The following is a 14003-nucleotide window of genomic DNA, read 5'->3' on the forward strand; positions in this document are numbered from 1 at the left end:
CAAAGGTTTATTTCAAGAAGTAAAGCTTAATATGCTTTATAAAACAGATGAACTTCCTAATAGGTGAATATATCTGGATTTCTGCATATTATAATGTTTGAAGGAGTATTTATCCAGAAGCTTCAAGTACTAACTTGGATTGATTTTCAAATTAAAGCTGTCACTATGCATTACATTTTTCAGAGGCAGCACAGTATTTAAAACAGTGACATTTTTAATGCATTTTATCACATAATTAAAGTTCCTTTGTGTAGACCAGGTTTTATCTTAATCTAGTCCAATTGACAAGAATGCATTATTCCTACATCTTGCATAATGACAGTGATGATGAAGAAGAAGATGATAATGGTAATAGTGAACAGTTACTGAGTGTTTCACAGGTATCAGACAGTATGCTAATGCTGTTATACAATACATGTAATACCTTTCTAATTCTACAAAAATTCTAGAAGGCAGATCATATCAGTATCTCTTCTTTATGGATAATAAGACTGAAACAAATAGTACCTCATTACAGATAAGTCCTACTTTAAGAATTGTAAATATATGAAAGGTGAGTTCTGAACATACAATAAAATGAGCAGTGACTGTTTGCTTTCGAAAAGCAAACAGTTCAATTATCAACATTTTTGGCAACTAATTTTCCAGACACTGATGTGGATGCTGAGTTATGAAGAAAACAGAAATATGCCCCTGTCCCCAGGAGACTACTATATAAGAAATCTGAAAAACAAACAAAGAAAACAATGACAATATGATACATATAATATGAAGAATTAGAAGTAGTAAAGTACAGATAATAAATAGTGCCTCCACTCCTAACAGTCTCATACACTGTTTTTTGGAATTTGGGATCTGCAGTCAAATTGATTTGCCATTGGCATTTATCAACAAAAAGTTGTCTAGAAATTAAAAACATAATCATAATATATCACTTGGTAAAAAGTGAACAGTATTTACATAATCAGAATTAATCAGGATTTTTAAAATGTTTTGATGTTGGTATCTTTATCTATAAAATGGTAATAATACTTCTGAAAATAATATTTCCATGAAAAACTGTTGTAAGAATTAAACAGTATGATGTATGGAATGTGCTTGGTAGAGTACTTAGCATATAGACATAGTTCATAAATTGTACCCATTACAAAATGAATTCTCAGACACGTGAGAACCTACACAATTCATAAAGTGAGAAAGCAAGAATAAGAAATGACCATTAAAAATTGTAAATCCCGGGGCGCCTGGGTGGCTCAGTCGTTTAAGCATCCGACTTTGGCTCAGGTCATGATCTCGCGGTCTGTGGGTTTGAGCCCCGCATCAGGCTCTGTGCTGACAGCTCGGAGCCTGGAGCCTGCTTCGGATTCTGTGTCTCCCTCTCTCTCTGACCCTCCCCCATTCATGCTCTGTCTCTCTCTGTCTCAAAAATGAATAAACATTAAAAAAAAATTGTAAATCCCATAAAAGAAGTTTAACACTGTCAGTAAAACTGTTTGATGACACAGTAAACAATACTTCCCATAGATTTAAAAAAATACAAAAACAGGAGATAAAATATACGAAAATTAAGAAAATAGTAAAGAGATCCAACATCCAACTAACAGGGACTAGAGAAAACAGGAGATGGGTGTTCTCTAAAAATTAATGTGTCCCAGAACTAAAGGGCATAAATCTATTTATGGTCCTACAGAGAGCACAATACAATAAATGAGGGAAAATAAAACACCCACATTAAAGCATGTCATACTAAAACTTTACCATAACTGGGTAAGGTGCTAAAAGATTCCTGAAAACAAAGGCAAAACAAGGCAAAAGATCAGGATGGCATTATACTTACAAACAGAAACACTGAAAGGTAAGAGACAATGGAACAATGACTACAAAATTATGAAGGATAATACTTTCTAAACTATCATTCTTGATCAAACCTATTATCAATAAAGTACAAGAGAGAGACAAAGACATTTTAAGACATCAATAATCTCAGGTTCCTGGGTGGCTCAATCAGTTAAAAATCTAACTCTTAGTTTCAACTCAGGTCATGATCTCATGGTTGGTGAGTTCAAGCCCCACTTGGGGCTCTGTGCTGACAGTGTGGAGCCTGCTTGGGATTCTCTCTCTCCCTCTCTCTCTCTGCACCTCCCCCACTCACTTTCTTTGTGTCTAAAATAAACTTAGTAAAACTTTTTTAAAAAGATATCAATGATCTCAAGATTTTTGCCTCCCATCCACTCTTGATTAATAGGTATTGTTACAAAGTTAAGAAATAAAATAAGAAAGAAGCAGCTCTATTCTAGGAAATAGGGCTTAACACAGAAGAGCTGTCTAGAAAAGACTGTATTTAGTGAAACAAAGAATGGTAGAAAGCTGTGCAGCCATAACCTATAGAAGAGCCCAATAGATTGGGGCAGAAAGATAGAACAATTCTCTAGGGAGCTACTCAGGTCAGTGGGGAATAAATAATATGTATGTAAACAAGGGAATATGAGAAGTTTCCTCATGCATTTGGATATTTGGAAATTATATAATTTAAATTTTATTTGAAAATTCTGAAAATAATACTAGTAGGTGTTTGGAAGATCTGTTTAAGAATTTAGAAAAAAATATATTAATTTTCACATAAAACACCAGACAAAAAAATGAAACACAAAATTTAGGAAGAGCCAAGAGTTGTATAGGAAAATGAACATTATTGTAATATATTATTTGGTGGCAACAAATGAACAACATTTATGAATAAGAATAATGCTACTATGACTACGAAATGCCAAAAATTCCATGAAGTTGAGTCAGGTTTGGAAGGTTCCGGAAAGGAAGCATGGAGGATGTGAGGTGGGCCAATAAGAGAATTAAATGTTTACCTACCACGAATGAAATCTGAAATCCTTTAATACAAATAGCAGTAGAAGCAAATTGCTTTGAAACACAGAATGGTGGCTTCTGAGAGGTAGTTCTGGGCAGTGCAATGTCATGGGAAGAAAACGGTCCCTTTTTGATGAGTCTGATAACATTATTTGCAATTTAGTATGTGTGGTGCCTAAGTGAGCACAACATTATTTGCAATTTAAATGATGTGTATACTTGTATAACTCTCATAAAAATTTAAAAATACATTTCATTTTTTTTAATTTTTAAATTCATTTTGAAAGAGAGAAAGAGAGCAAGTGGGGGAGGCGGGAGAGAGAGACAGAGAGAGAGACAGAGAGAGAGAGAGAGAGAGAGAGAGAGAAACCCAATCGGGTTGACAGCACAGGGCCTGATGCAGGGCTTGAACTCATAAACTGCGAGATCATGAGCGAGATCATGACCTGAGCTGAAATCAAGTCAGATGCTTAACTAACTAAGCCACCAGGTGTCCCAAAAATACATTTAAAAATATTAACTAAAATTGTAGTTTCCCAGAGGAATAAATGAATCACAGGTTTTGACCTGCTCACCTTCATTCTTTAAATCACTAAATCAAGTTTACCTTCTGTATCTGCTGAGTGAGTTTAATGTGATTTTTAGGACCTGTATCCCTCCCCCCGACTCCCCACACCCAATGCCTATATACACCAAACTTATTTTCACCTGCCTTCAGATGCTTCAGATGTCATTAATGGACATAAAATCCTTTTCTTGTATAATTAATAATAATGTACCTTAATTCAAATGCATTTATAAAGTTTCTCTCAGATATGAATGCATTTCCTTGTAACAGTAATTATTCAGCAAGTCAGCCTGATTAGGTTGTTGTATGAGATGGTTCAACATTTCCAGAACGTTACCTGTGACAGTAATTTTGGAAAAAGAGAACCCAGCATAACTGGAACTTTGCCATGCTAGTTGAGCATTTTCAGCTTTTAGTACAGTGACCTCACCCCTGATGAATATCAGAATCACCTGAACTCAGAGTGAAAGCTAAATATAACAGGACAGCCCTGAAAACAGAAAAGGATTAGATGAGGTTTCATTCTTAATTTTTTAATATTTATTTATTTACTTATTTATTGAGAAAGAGAGAGACAGAGTGTGAGCGGGGGAGGGGCGGAGAAAGACGGAGACACAGAATCTTAAACAGACTCCAGGCTCTGAGCTGTCAGCGCAGAGCCTGATGCGGGGCTCGAACCCATGAACTGTGAGATCATGACCTGAGCTGAAGTCAGATGCCCAACCGACTGAGCCACCCAGGCGCCCCTAGATAAGGTTTCATTCTTGCCCAAAACATCTTTTACGGAGAATTATTGCCTCCAGAGAAGCTACTCAAGGAACCAAAGTCTGAGAGATTTTTTTTTTTTATGAGGTCTGGTGTCAAAACAAAACAAAACAAACAAAAAAACAAGAAACAAAACAAAACAAAACAAAAACCCCAAAAACCCTGAAACAACTAGATCCCTTTAGTGCTGAATAAAAATATGAAGAGAAAAAAAGACAAAAAGATATGGAGAGAGAGAGGAATTTTCCATCGCTTGTGAGGCTGAAGGTGTAAAGGATGTGTCTGAGTGGCCACAATGGGCTATCTGCAAGCCAAGCCAAAATTATAAGGAAAGAAGCTTACAAGAGGTGCAATTTGGGCATTATGTTTGAAGAGAGGGCAGAAGTTTTGATATGTTCATCATGCAGAGTGGGCCAACAAGGTATCAAGAAATAGAGAACAAGATTGCACAGAAAATAGTGCTAGTCCAGTTGAAGATGGTGATCACTAATCTGCCCTTACTCTCTTCTTTGTCAACATGTAGCTTTGGGAAAGTCACTGACCCATCCAGGTCTTAGTTTCAAAAATGCAAACAAATGTTCCTGTCTTTGTCTGTGATGTGAAGGAGCTAAATCGTGCCCCAGTTAATCCATCCAACATGTAACATTAGTATTTCATCATTAGTAGGTCATTGCATATAAGGCTTGAGAAGGAAAATGAAAAGGTTGACAAGGCAAATCCCTGCTAACAAGTGCTTTGGGGTCTTTGCAGAGAAATCCATCCTTACAAGACTCGGACACTCTGTGTCCAAGCATCATATTGACTATAATGGTTTTTTTTTCAGGTTAGAAGACATACTAAGTATTATAATTGATGAGATTTTTCTGGCCCTCAAATCAGTGTTTTTCAGGGCTTTGGGGACTTAATGAAATGCTGCCTGATATTTTTCTTCTCGTGCTGTATGTTTCCTATCAGATTTCCTACTGCAGCATTTTGATTATTTCTGTTTTGAAGCTTCTTCCTCCAAATTGCTTTCTGGGGCGGGGATCTGCAAGGAGATAAAAGTATGGTTTGTAATCTTACAGAGTGATTCAGGGATTAGGGCCCTGGCACAGAATCCCTTGCTTATATCCTGCTTACCTTGCCTTATGAAACTCTGTTCAAAATGTCCAGGGTTTCATCTGGGATGATAACACAGGATAGCAGAGAACCGTTTGCTGGAACTTTGAAATTGGCAGCTGTCCTTTGTTGCTTTTCCTTTGATGTAAGCATTTAACTTTTAGTACATGAACATCAGTGTCACTTAGGGAGTTTAAAAAATATAATTGTCTAGGCCTTACCCTTGGAGATTTAATTGGTCTTGGGTATGTCCAAAATATGTTTGTTTGTTTGTTTGTTTGTTTGTTTTTCCAAGTTTTCCAGGTATTTTTCAGGGGCAGTCAGGATTGAGATCTCCCTACACTAAGGGAATAAGTTATAGAAATTGTAGAATACTTTGGGAAAGAGTGTAAAGCATCTTCTCTGATTCAAAATGCTAAAAAAAATTCCCCCAAGATTTTCTAAATCAAGAACATCCAGTGATATAGAGTGGAGGAGGTACATTCAAGAGAAGGTAGATTAATAATGCTTAGGATTGGGAGGGAGAGTGGATGTAGAGGGGAGAATGGAGAGTTTGGGTGAAGGTTCTTTAAAATCTGAGATTTCCCCAGAGTACAGAAATTGCATGCAAGATTTCTATATGAAGCTCTCCATAACAGATTTTACGAAAAATTAGGTGTATTTAAAGTCACTGTTGATATTTTGCAGGTCCCCTTAACATTGCACTTGCTATGAGTGTCATTTCAGCCAAGGGCCTGTGGGCCAGTGCTAATTTGCATGCCTGATCCCTTGATACTAACAGACATCAAAGCTTTGGAATGCTTCTTCTATGAGTAAGACTCAGCTGAAATACAGATGAGTTTTTGATTTTTGGAAATAGGGCATTCAGAATGGCAATATCCTGTTCAGAGGTTGATTAACTGTCTGCCTGATTCTGGGCTGGGTCCTTTATCCTACATCTGAGAGCTCAATGGTTCAAAGAAATCAAAATTATCTTTATGGCCCATCCTCTTTCTCTAATGCCCCTGCCTCTGAAAATATCCTGTCCCTTGGGCTTCAGGTATCTGTTTGACCTTGCTGTTTTCTTTCTCCCAAACTGTGTGACTTCTCTGTCTCATTGTTTCTGGGTTTGCCGCAAGTTTGAAGATTTCTAATGGCAGAGTCACACATACAGCATCTGGAGACTTAAGAACTGTGCAAAGTTAAAGCAGGAGTTTGGCTTGAGGCGAATCCCTTGTGAGCAGTCAGGAATGCCATTCATTTCTAATTCTTGCTTCTCTAAACCCACAGGAAATAAATATGAGTAATATAGCCAGAGGATAGAGCTCTGGATCCTTAATGGTGGTTCCCTGATGTGGGAAATCACCCTTACTTTTCCCACCTGATACAAATAGCCATTTTAATTTATCTCTGAAGCAGAATTGAGGGTGATTGCCCTTTTTTTCCCTTTTTTTCTGCTGCTGCAAAGGGAAAAGAGAGGGTCTCTTGAGTGTTCTTTCCCATGGAAGGGCTTTAGCTAAAGAGAAAGCCTGCTGATTGTATACTTAATTTACATGCATTGGAAGGACTGATTCCTTCCCCTGCTAATTGGTGTGTGGTCCATTAATGTTGTAAGTCCTGGAGCAGCCCCTCTCCTGGTCAGTCACTTAAAGAAGCAGAGCCTGGGGAAATGCAAATTTCCATCCAGCTCTGCAGAGGAATGAAACTGTAGGAAGAGAAATGAACTGAGAACTTGTACATAGTCACCAAAATGAATTTTAATTTAGTTTCAGATTCATAATCTCTGTTAATGTAATCACTATTTGGTGTTCTGTGAGATTTTGGGTGAATTATTTTGTTTTACAATTGGTTACTACACAGTGTTTATTTTTTTAAATAAAAATTTATTTTATGTATTTATTATTATTTTTTTTAAATTAAAACTTCTAAAAGCTAGAAAGTTGTCCTGAAATCCTTGAAGGAGGTATAATCTTCTTTTTGAGGATTGGGCTCTCTGGGAACAATATAATGTACTATAGTCACTTTAATCCTAAAACCTCTCCAAACCAGTTCCTGAGTGTGCTGGGCACTTAAGGATTATCTGCCCCTAGGCATTTAAGGGTCTCCAGTGTTTCTCTCTGTCAGCTTTCTGTTATTTGATGTCTCAACTTGTTTTCTGTCAAGTCATTTTTAGGGTGGTTATTACCAAACTCCATTGTTCAACTTATTGAAAACCTGCAAAATGTGGAAAAAATACTCAAGTTTGAAACCAAACTCAAGACAACCAAATACCTGCTTGTCTTCTATTTGCTGATAACAATTTGTGTGGCTAGTTGATTAATATTGAAAACCCTTCTTTTCTTCATCGTATATAGAATTAGGATTAAGTGAGATGTTTATTTATTTATTTATTTAATTAAAAAAAAATTTTTAATGCTTATTTATTTTTGAGACATAGATCATGAGCAGAAGGGGCAGAGAGAAAGGGATACACGGAATCTGAAATAGGCTCCAGGCTGGCAGCACAGAGCCTGATGCGGGGCTCAAACTCACAAAATTGTGAGATCGTGGCCTGAGTCGAAGTCAGACACTTAACCAACTGAGTCACCCACGTGCCCCATAATGTTTATTTATTTTTGAGAGAGAGACAGAGCGTGAGCAGGTGAGGGGCAGAGATGGAGACACAGAATCCAAAGCAGGCTCCAGGCTCTGAGCTGTCAGCACAGAGCCTGACACGGGGCTCGAACCCACGAACCGTGAGGTCACAACCTGAGCGGAAGTCGGACGCTTAAGTGACTGAGCCACCTAGGCGCCCTGAGATAGTGTATTTAGAGGATCTAGCACAGAGTCAAGCCCATGGCAAGAGCTAAACACATGGTAGGTTTGACCATGACTTCTGCAACTACCATGAATTAAAGTGCCGGGTGGCCATCAACCAGAAAGTCCTAAGAAGCAACTTTCTGAGATAACAGGTATGTTCTAGGTCTTGATCTAGGTGATGGCATTGCTCTATGTCTCTGCCTAAGTCATTTAATTATGTAAAGGTTCATTAAGCTGTGGGCTTAAAATTTATGCATCCTACTAATTTTAAAGATGTGTTTTGTGAAAGCAGTTTATTATCACTTAATTGCTCTGACTTCAGAATCTTCCTAAACATTAATGTGATCATCTTAATAAAAGTGATATATTAGTAGAGTATATAAATATAAACCAGGGCAGTCAGAAGACAATGTATGTGTCCATATGTATGAGTGAGAAGGTAGCAGTTTGAAAGTTATAATATGTAGTTTGCTTAGATTATAAACGTATTTTCACCGTAGAAAATTTGCACAATGAAAACTTAAAAATTACCACCAAAGTCATAGAAAATAACTCCAGTTGTCATCATTTAGAGAAGACCAGTGTTAATATTTTCTAAGTAATCTTTTTGCACATAAACATATATACACATATACATGTCATATATGTTTAATAATGCTGTACCTTACTGGTGTCACATACTATTTTTATTTATGATGTATTATTATATTCCCTCTATTTCAGATACTTTTATATTATTTTTAATGTCTGCAGAGAAGTTCATATATAAACATATAATTTATAAATTTTTACTCTGACATTTAGATTAGTTCTCCTTTTGATTTAATTATTGTTGCCTTGCAATAAACTTTTTTTTGGTAAAACACTGAGTAAACCTACTTAGAAGTAGAATTGCTGGACTAAAATATATGTACATTGTAAAACTTTTGATAGCTATATCCAAATTACCCTTCCAAAAACTTATAGTTATTTACACTCCTCCCTACAGTGAATCACAGGCCATTTTTTCACATACTTGCCAGTGCTGAACACTAAAAAAAACCCCAAACTTTGCCAAAGAAATAGGCAAAATGCAACCTTTTCGATTATATTGCTTTGGTTACTAGTAAGGTTAATTTTTTTTAATTTTTGTTTTTATGTTTATTCACTTTTGAGGGAGAGGGAGAGAGAGAGAGAGAGAGAGAGAGAGAGAGAGAGAGAGACCGTGTGGGGGAGGGGTAGAGAGAGAGGGAGACACAGAATCAGAAGCAGGCTCCAGGCTCTAAGCTGTCAGCACAGAGCCTGATGTGGGGCTTGAACCCATGAACCGTGAGATCATGACCCGAGCTGAAGTCAGACACTTAACTGACTGAGCCACCCAGGCACCCCTCATGAGGTTAAATTTATATATAAAGGTATCTTTTATATATATATATATATATATAAAGCTCCAGGCTGATAGCACAGCCTGACGCAGGGCTCGAACTCACAAAATTGTATATATATATACACACACACACATATATATAATTTTAATTGTATATATATATATATAAATATAATTGTATAATTTTAATTGTATATATATATATTTTTTTACCTTCTATAATTCCTACATATATGTTTACTTTACTTTATCACAGTCTTAAGCCAATTGTAATTATGTAGTATGAACCTGTTACATGTTTAGGACCTCAGGATTTTACACGGAGAAGGAGCATTATAAATTGCAACAGGATTTGGTCCAAGGACAACAGCTGGCTAAAACTCCACATGAGGTCACATTTTCAAAATTCCCCAGCAACACAGCTCAGTAGAGGTTTCCCTGGTGAAAGTAGTGGGTTCTCTTCTTCTTCAGTGAAACACAGTTGTCAAACCCTAGGGGATTTTTTTCAAAAAAATTTTTTTAATGTTTATTTATTTTTAGAGAGACAGAGACAGAATGCAAGTGGGTTAGGGGCAGAGAGACAGGGAGACACAGAATCCGAAGCAGGCTCCAGGCTCTGAGCCGTCAGCACAGAGCCCGACTTGGGGCTCCAGCTCACGAGCTGTGAGATCATGACCTGAGCCGAAGTCGGACGCTCAACCAACTGAGCCACCCAGGTGCCCCAAAACCTAGGGGATTTTAAGGGAAAATGAAGTGATCCTTCTCTCTCAGCTCTGTTGGGGAACAATTTGCAAGACCCAAATATAGGAAACAACTTTTTCCTTCTCTTTTTCTGACCAATATTTCGGAGATCTGACCACTGAGCCAAGGACAAAACCATGATATGCTAAATGTATGAAAGGATTGCCCCCAACACATGCTGTTTGGGAATTTGCACATAGCAGTGGGAACAGGGACAAAAAAAGGGCTACCCCTTGAATGTGCTGGGTCCCAGTAAATATTTTGGGGGGAGGGGGTCTTTTCACTGCATAACACTTTGAGTAAATGGTGCCTTATTAAATTCATGGGCCATGTGAGGTATAGTGATTCACTGATAAAGAGCTAGCAAGATTGGTAAAGAAGAAGCATATATTCACTTTCCTATGTCCTATCAGTTAGGATATGTGAAGAATCTTTATAGTACTTAAACACCACCTTTTCCTGCACAAATCCAAGAACCACCTCTTTGTCAATCTCTCTCTCTGTTTTCCCCCTGTATGTCAAGTCTGCAATTCCTGGCTAACTTTACATCTCCTAACATAAAAAAAAATAAAACAGAAATAAAACAAATAAAACAGAAGTAACACTGTTATTGGCCACAGTGACACTGCCCTTTGGAATCTGTGTGTGTTGCAATATTATAGATCCTGCTGCCTCTGCAATTCCTAATCGCATTTACTCAATACTGGCGACATACTCATGATGCTGCAACCTCTGCTCTATAACCAGGGACCACTGAGGTCCAGTGATTCTTTCAAGGTTTTTACTCTGCTTTGTTGACGATGACCACAAATGCAATTTTATCCAGAGTATGCAGGAAAATGTCAACAATTTTACCCAGAGTAGGTAAGAAAATGCGAACATTTTCCTGTCATGTTAAATTTATTATTTGGAATTTCCTTGAATAAACGTAAAACCACATCTTTCCTGGATTTTTTTTTAATGTTTACTTATTTTTGAGAGAGAGAGAGAGAGAGACAGAGCGCGAGTGGGGGAGGAGCAGAGAGAGAGGGAGACACAGGATCCGAAACAGGCTCCAGGCTCTGAGCTGTCAGCACAGGGCCCGACGCGGGGCTCCAACTCGCAAACCGTGAGATCATGACCTGAGCCGAAGCTGGACGCTCCACCGACTGAGACACCCAGGCGCCCCTTTCCTGGAATTCTTTAAGCCATAATCACTGCATTTCTAGAATGGCCTCTTTCAATTTTGACCATACCTCTAGAGTGGTTCCATTCATGCAAGGGATGTCTCTCCCTCTAATCATGGACGAGGCCCAACTCAGGAGAGAATAACATCCTTAATGACAGACATCAGAGAAAAGAGCAGAAGAGCCCCTTTAGTTACATAGCAATGGTTTTAAAATCCTTGAGGAGATGAACCACAGCCACTCCAGGAGACAGCTACACCCTGGGGGCGGAGCTAGCAATGGGTGTGGCTCGAGAGCCCAGCTTTCAGCACTAGAGGGCACATGGGTTAAAGACATGTGCCACCACTCCTGCCGTCCCCAGTCCTGTTGCTCTTGTGTGCTGTTGTCAGAACACACACTGGTGAGCACCAACACATAAGTCCACACGTGTAGCCTAAGCCCAAGAGTCAGCTATGAGCCGTCTAATCGGTAGCCCTCAACTCATCATACGGGCAATGAAGGTGAGTGAGACTCGCCCCAAATCAGCACATGGCAGCCCAATCTCACACAACCTTGGCGAAAACAAATATTGCACTGGACTATGTGAGTAATCTGATTACTGGTCTGCCCTTGTGGGGTTAACATAGATATTAATGTTTCTGTTTCCTGTTCTGGTCACAAAATTGGCATATGCTCATTAAAAAGAAACGGACATATTCTAAAGGTAGCAAAAGAGAAGTCAATTAGAATGGCGTAATTCAATGTTAATGCCCTTAGTGGGCTTTGAAAAACTCAGTACTGGATTACAACCCAAAGAATAAATAGATATATATAAGTCCAAAGCAATATAAACAATGGGTACATTAATAACCGCAGGAAGGATGTTCTTCACAGAAGTATTCCTGATAATGTTTGTAAACATACTCCTCTTTAGGTAGTGTGCCTTCATGCCCCTCAACTTGCCTGTTGACTTTAAATGAACAGGGTATGGAAAAAGAAAAATGGTTACTTTACAGTAAAGACACTTGGTAAACACTATCTCAGCCAGGTGATCCAGGTTAACACCATCAGTGATAAGCCATGTTGTTACCATGTCCTGCCTGGTATGACATGATGGCAAGGGCACTTCCCCTCTGGGGTACACTTTCGAAAAATCTATAAGCCCAGACTAATCATGAGAAAACATCAGAGAAACCAAAATTGGGAAACATTCTAACAAGATCTGACAAGAGTTCTTCAGATTTTTCAAGGACTTGAAAAAATAAAACAGAAAAGACAGAGAAACACTCACAGACTGGAGAAGACTCCGGAAACATGGTAACCAAATGCAATGTGGTATCCTCAGTTAGATCCTGGAACAGAAAAATGATCTTAGTGAGAACACTGGTGAAAGGCGAATCAAGTGTGTAGTTGAGTTAATAATATTGTAAAACTGTCGAATTCTTCACTTTGAAAATGTACCATGGACTATATAACGTCAACGTCAGGGGAAGGCTACGTGAAGAGTACACAGACACTCTATACTATCTTGGCAAGTTTTCTGTAAGTTTAAAATTATTCTAAACTAAAAAGATATTTAAAAGTTAGTACATTTTCTTCAGTTTTTTTTCCCTGCAAATACTCTTTTCAAACAAAAGAAATATTTATTTTCCATGCGATTGGCCACTTATAATCTCATATGTGTTTTAATATTATTAAAAGTTTTCATAAAAGTATTTAATGGGAGCATAACATCCTAGTATATGAACAGTTTAATTTACTTAATTATTTCAATATCACTAAATATGGAGGTCTTTGTAATTTTTTCATCATCACACGTTATTCTGTGATGAAAACATTTTGAGCAGAAGTCTTCATTTGCCATTTGGTTTCTTTATTTAGACAAATATTTCTTCAAGTGAGAGTGGTAAGCCAAAAAGAATATGAACTTTAAAAAGATGAAAAGGTTTCTGGTATATGTTATCAGCTTCCTTTGCAGAGGGTTTATTGACTCATTTGAAGAGAAAAATAAGTGATAGCTAGAGAAAAATAGAGTATCAGGAACAAAAGGAGAGAATCAAATCTTAGGAAGCAGGAGTAAGAGAAAGTTGCATTCCCTTAGTGGGAGATGAAGTATTCCTGCCCAACAGATATTACAGACTTTGCAGAAAGATTAAATTCAGGGGTCCAATAGAAGTGAGGAAGTAAAACTACAATCAATTAAAAAAAATGTATTGTCTATTTATTTTTGAGAGTGAGACAGAAAGATAGAGCACGAGCTGGGAAGGGACAGAGAAGAGGGAGACACAGAATCAGAAGCAGGCTCCAGGCTCTGAGCTGTCAGCACAGAGCCTGACGCGGGGCTCGAACTCACCAACCACGAGATCATGACCTGAGCCAAAACCAAGAGTGAGACATTTAACTTACTGAGCCACCCAGGCATCCCACTAATAAATTTTAACTTGATAAATGAGCAATGTCTTGTAATACAAGTCATTCATGACACTGAATGTCAAATGATCACAACTGAGTCAATGGTTCTTGAAATTTGCTATGATATACAAGTGCCTTCTATTACAAGCATGTTTCTGGAATGAATTATGCTCACAAAACCAAGGTTTCACTGTATATCGAATACAGAAGGACTGGCACCTGGATCCAGGTTCTCCCAGTTATGAGTTATAATTCAGATTGAGTCATA

At 37.9% G+C, this 14003-nt stretch overlaps 1 long non-coding RNA gene across 2 annotated transcripts in view; it reads right to left on the bottom strand.

The window, feature by feature from the left end:
* Positions 1–14003, bottom strand: part of LOC132687859 (uncharacterized) — a 167514-nt gene that overhangs the window by 145530 nt on the left and 7981 nt on the right. The window contains exons 2-3 of one of the 2 annotated variants that reach the window (XR_009614299.1): positions 12615–12675; positions 9711–9928 (exon numbers count right to left, since the gene is read on the bottom strand). This is a non-coding gene — a long non-coding RNA (uncharacterized LOC132687859). Of the gene's footprint in view, positions 1–9710; positions 9929–12614; positions 12676–14003 lie in introns of those variants that run through there. The other variant, XR_013551858.2, reaches the window with a different exon arrangement.

This window comes from Panthera onca, chromosome E1, assembly GCF_046562875.1.
Source record: "Panthera onca isolate mPanOnc1 chromosome E1, mPanOnc1 haplotype 2, whole genome shotgun sequence".
Classification (NCBI taxonomy): Eukaryota; Metazoa; Chordata; class Mammalia; order Carnivora; family Felidae; genus Panthera; species Panthera onca.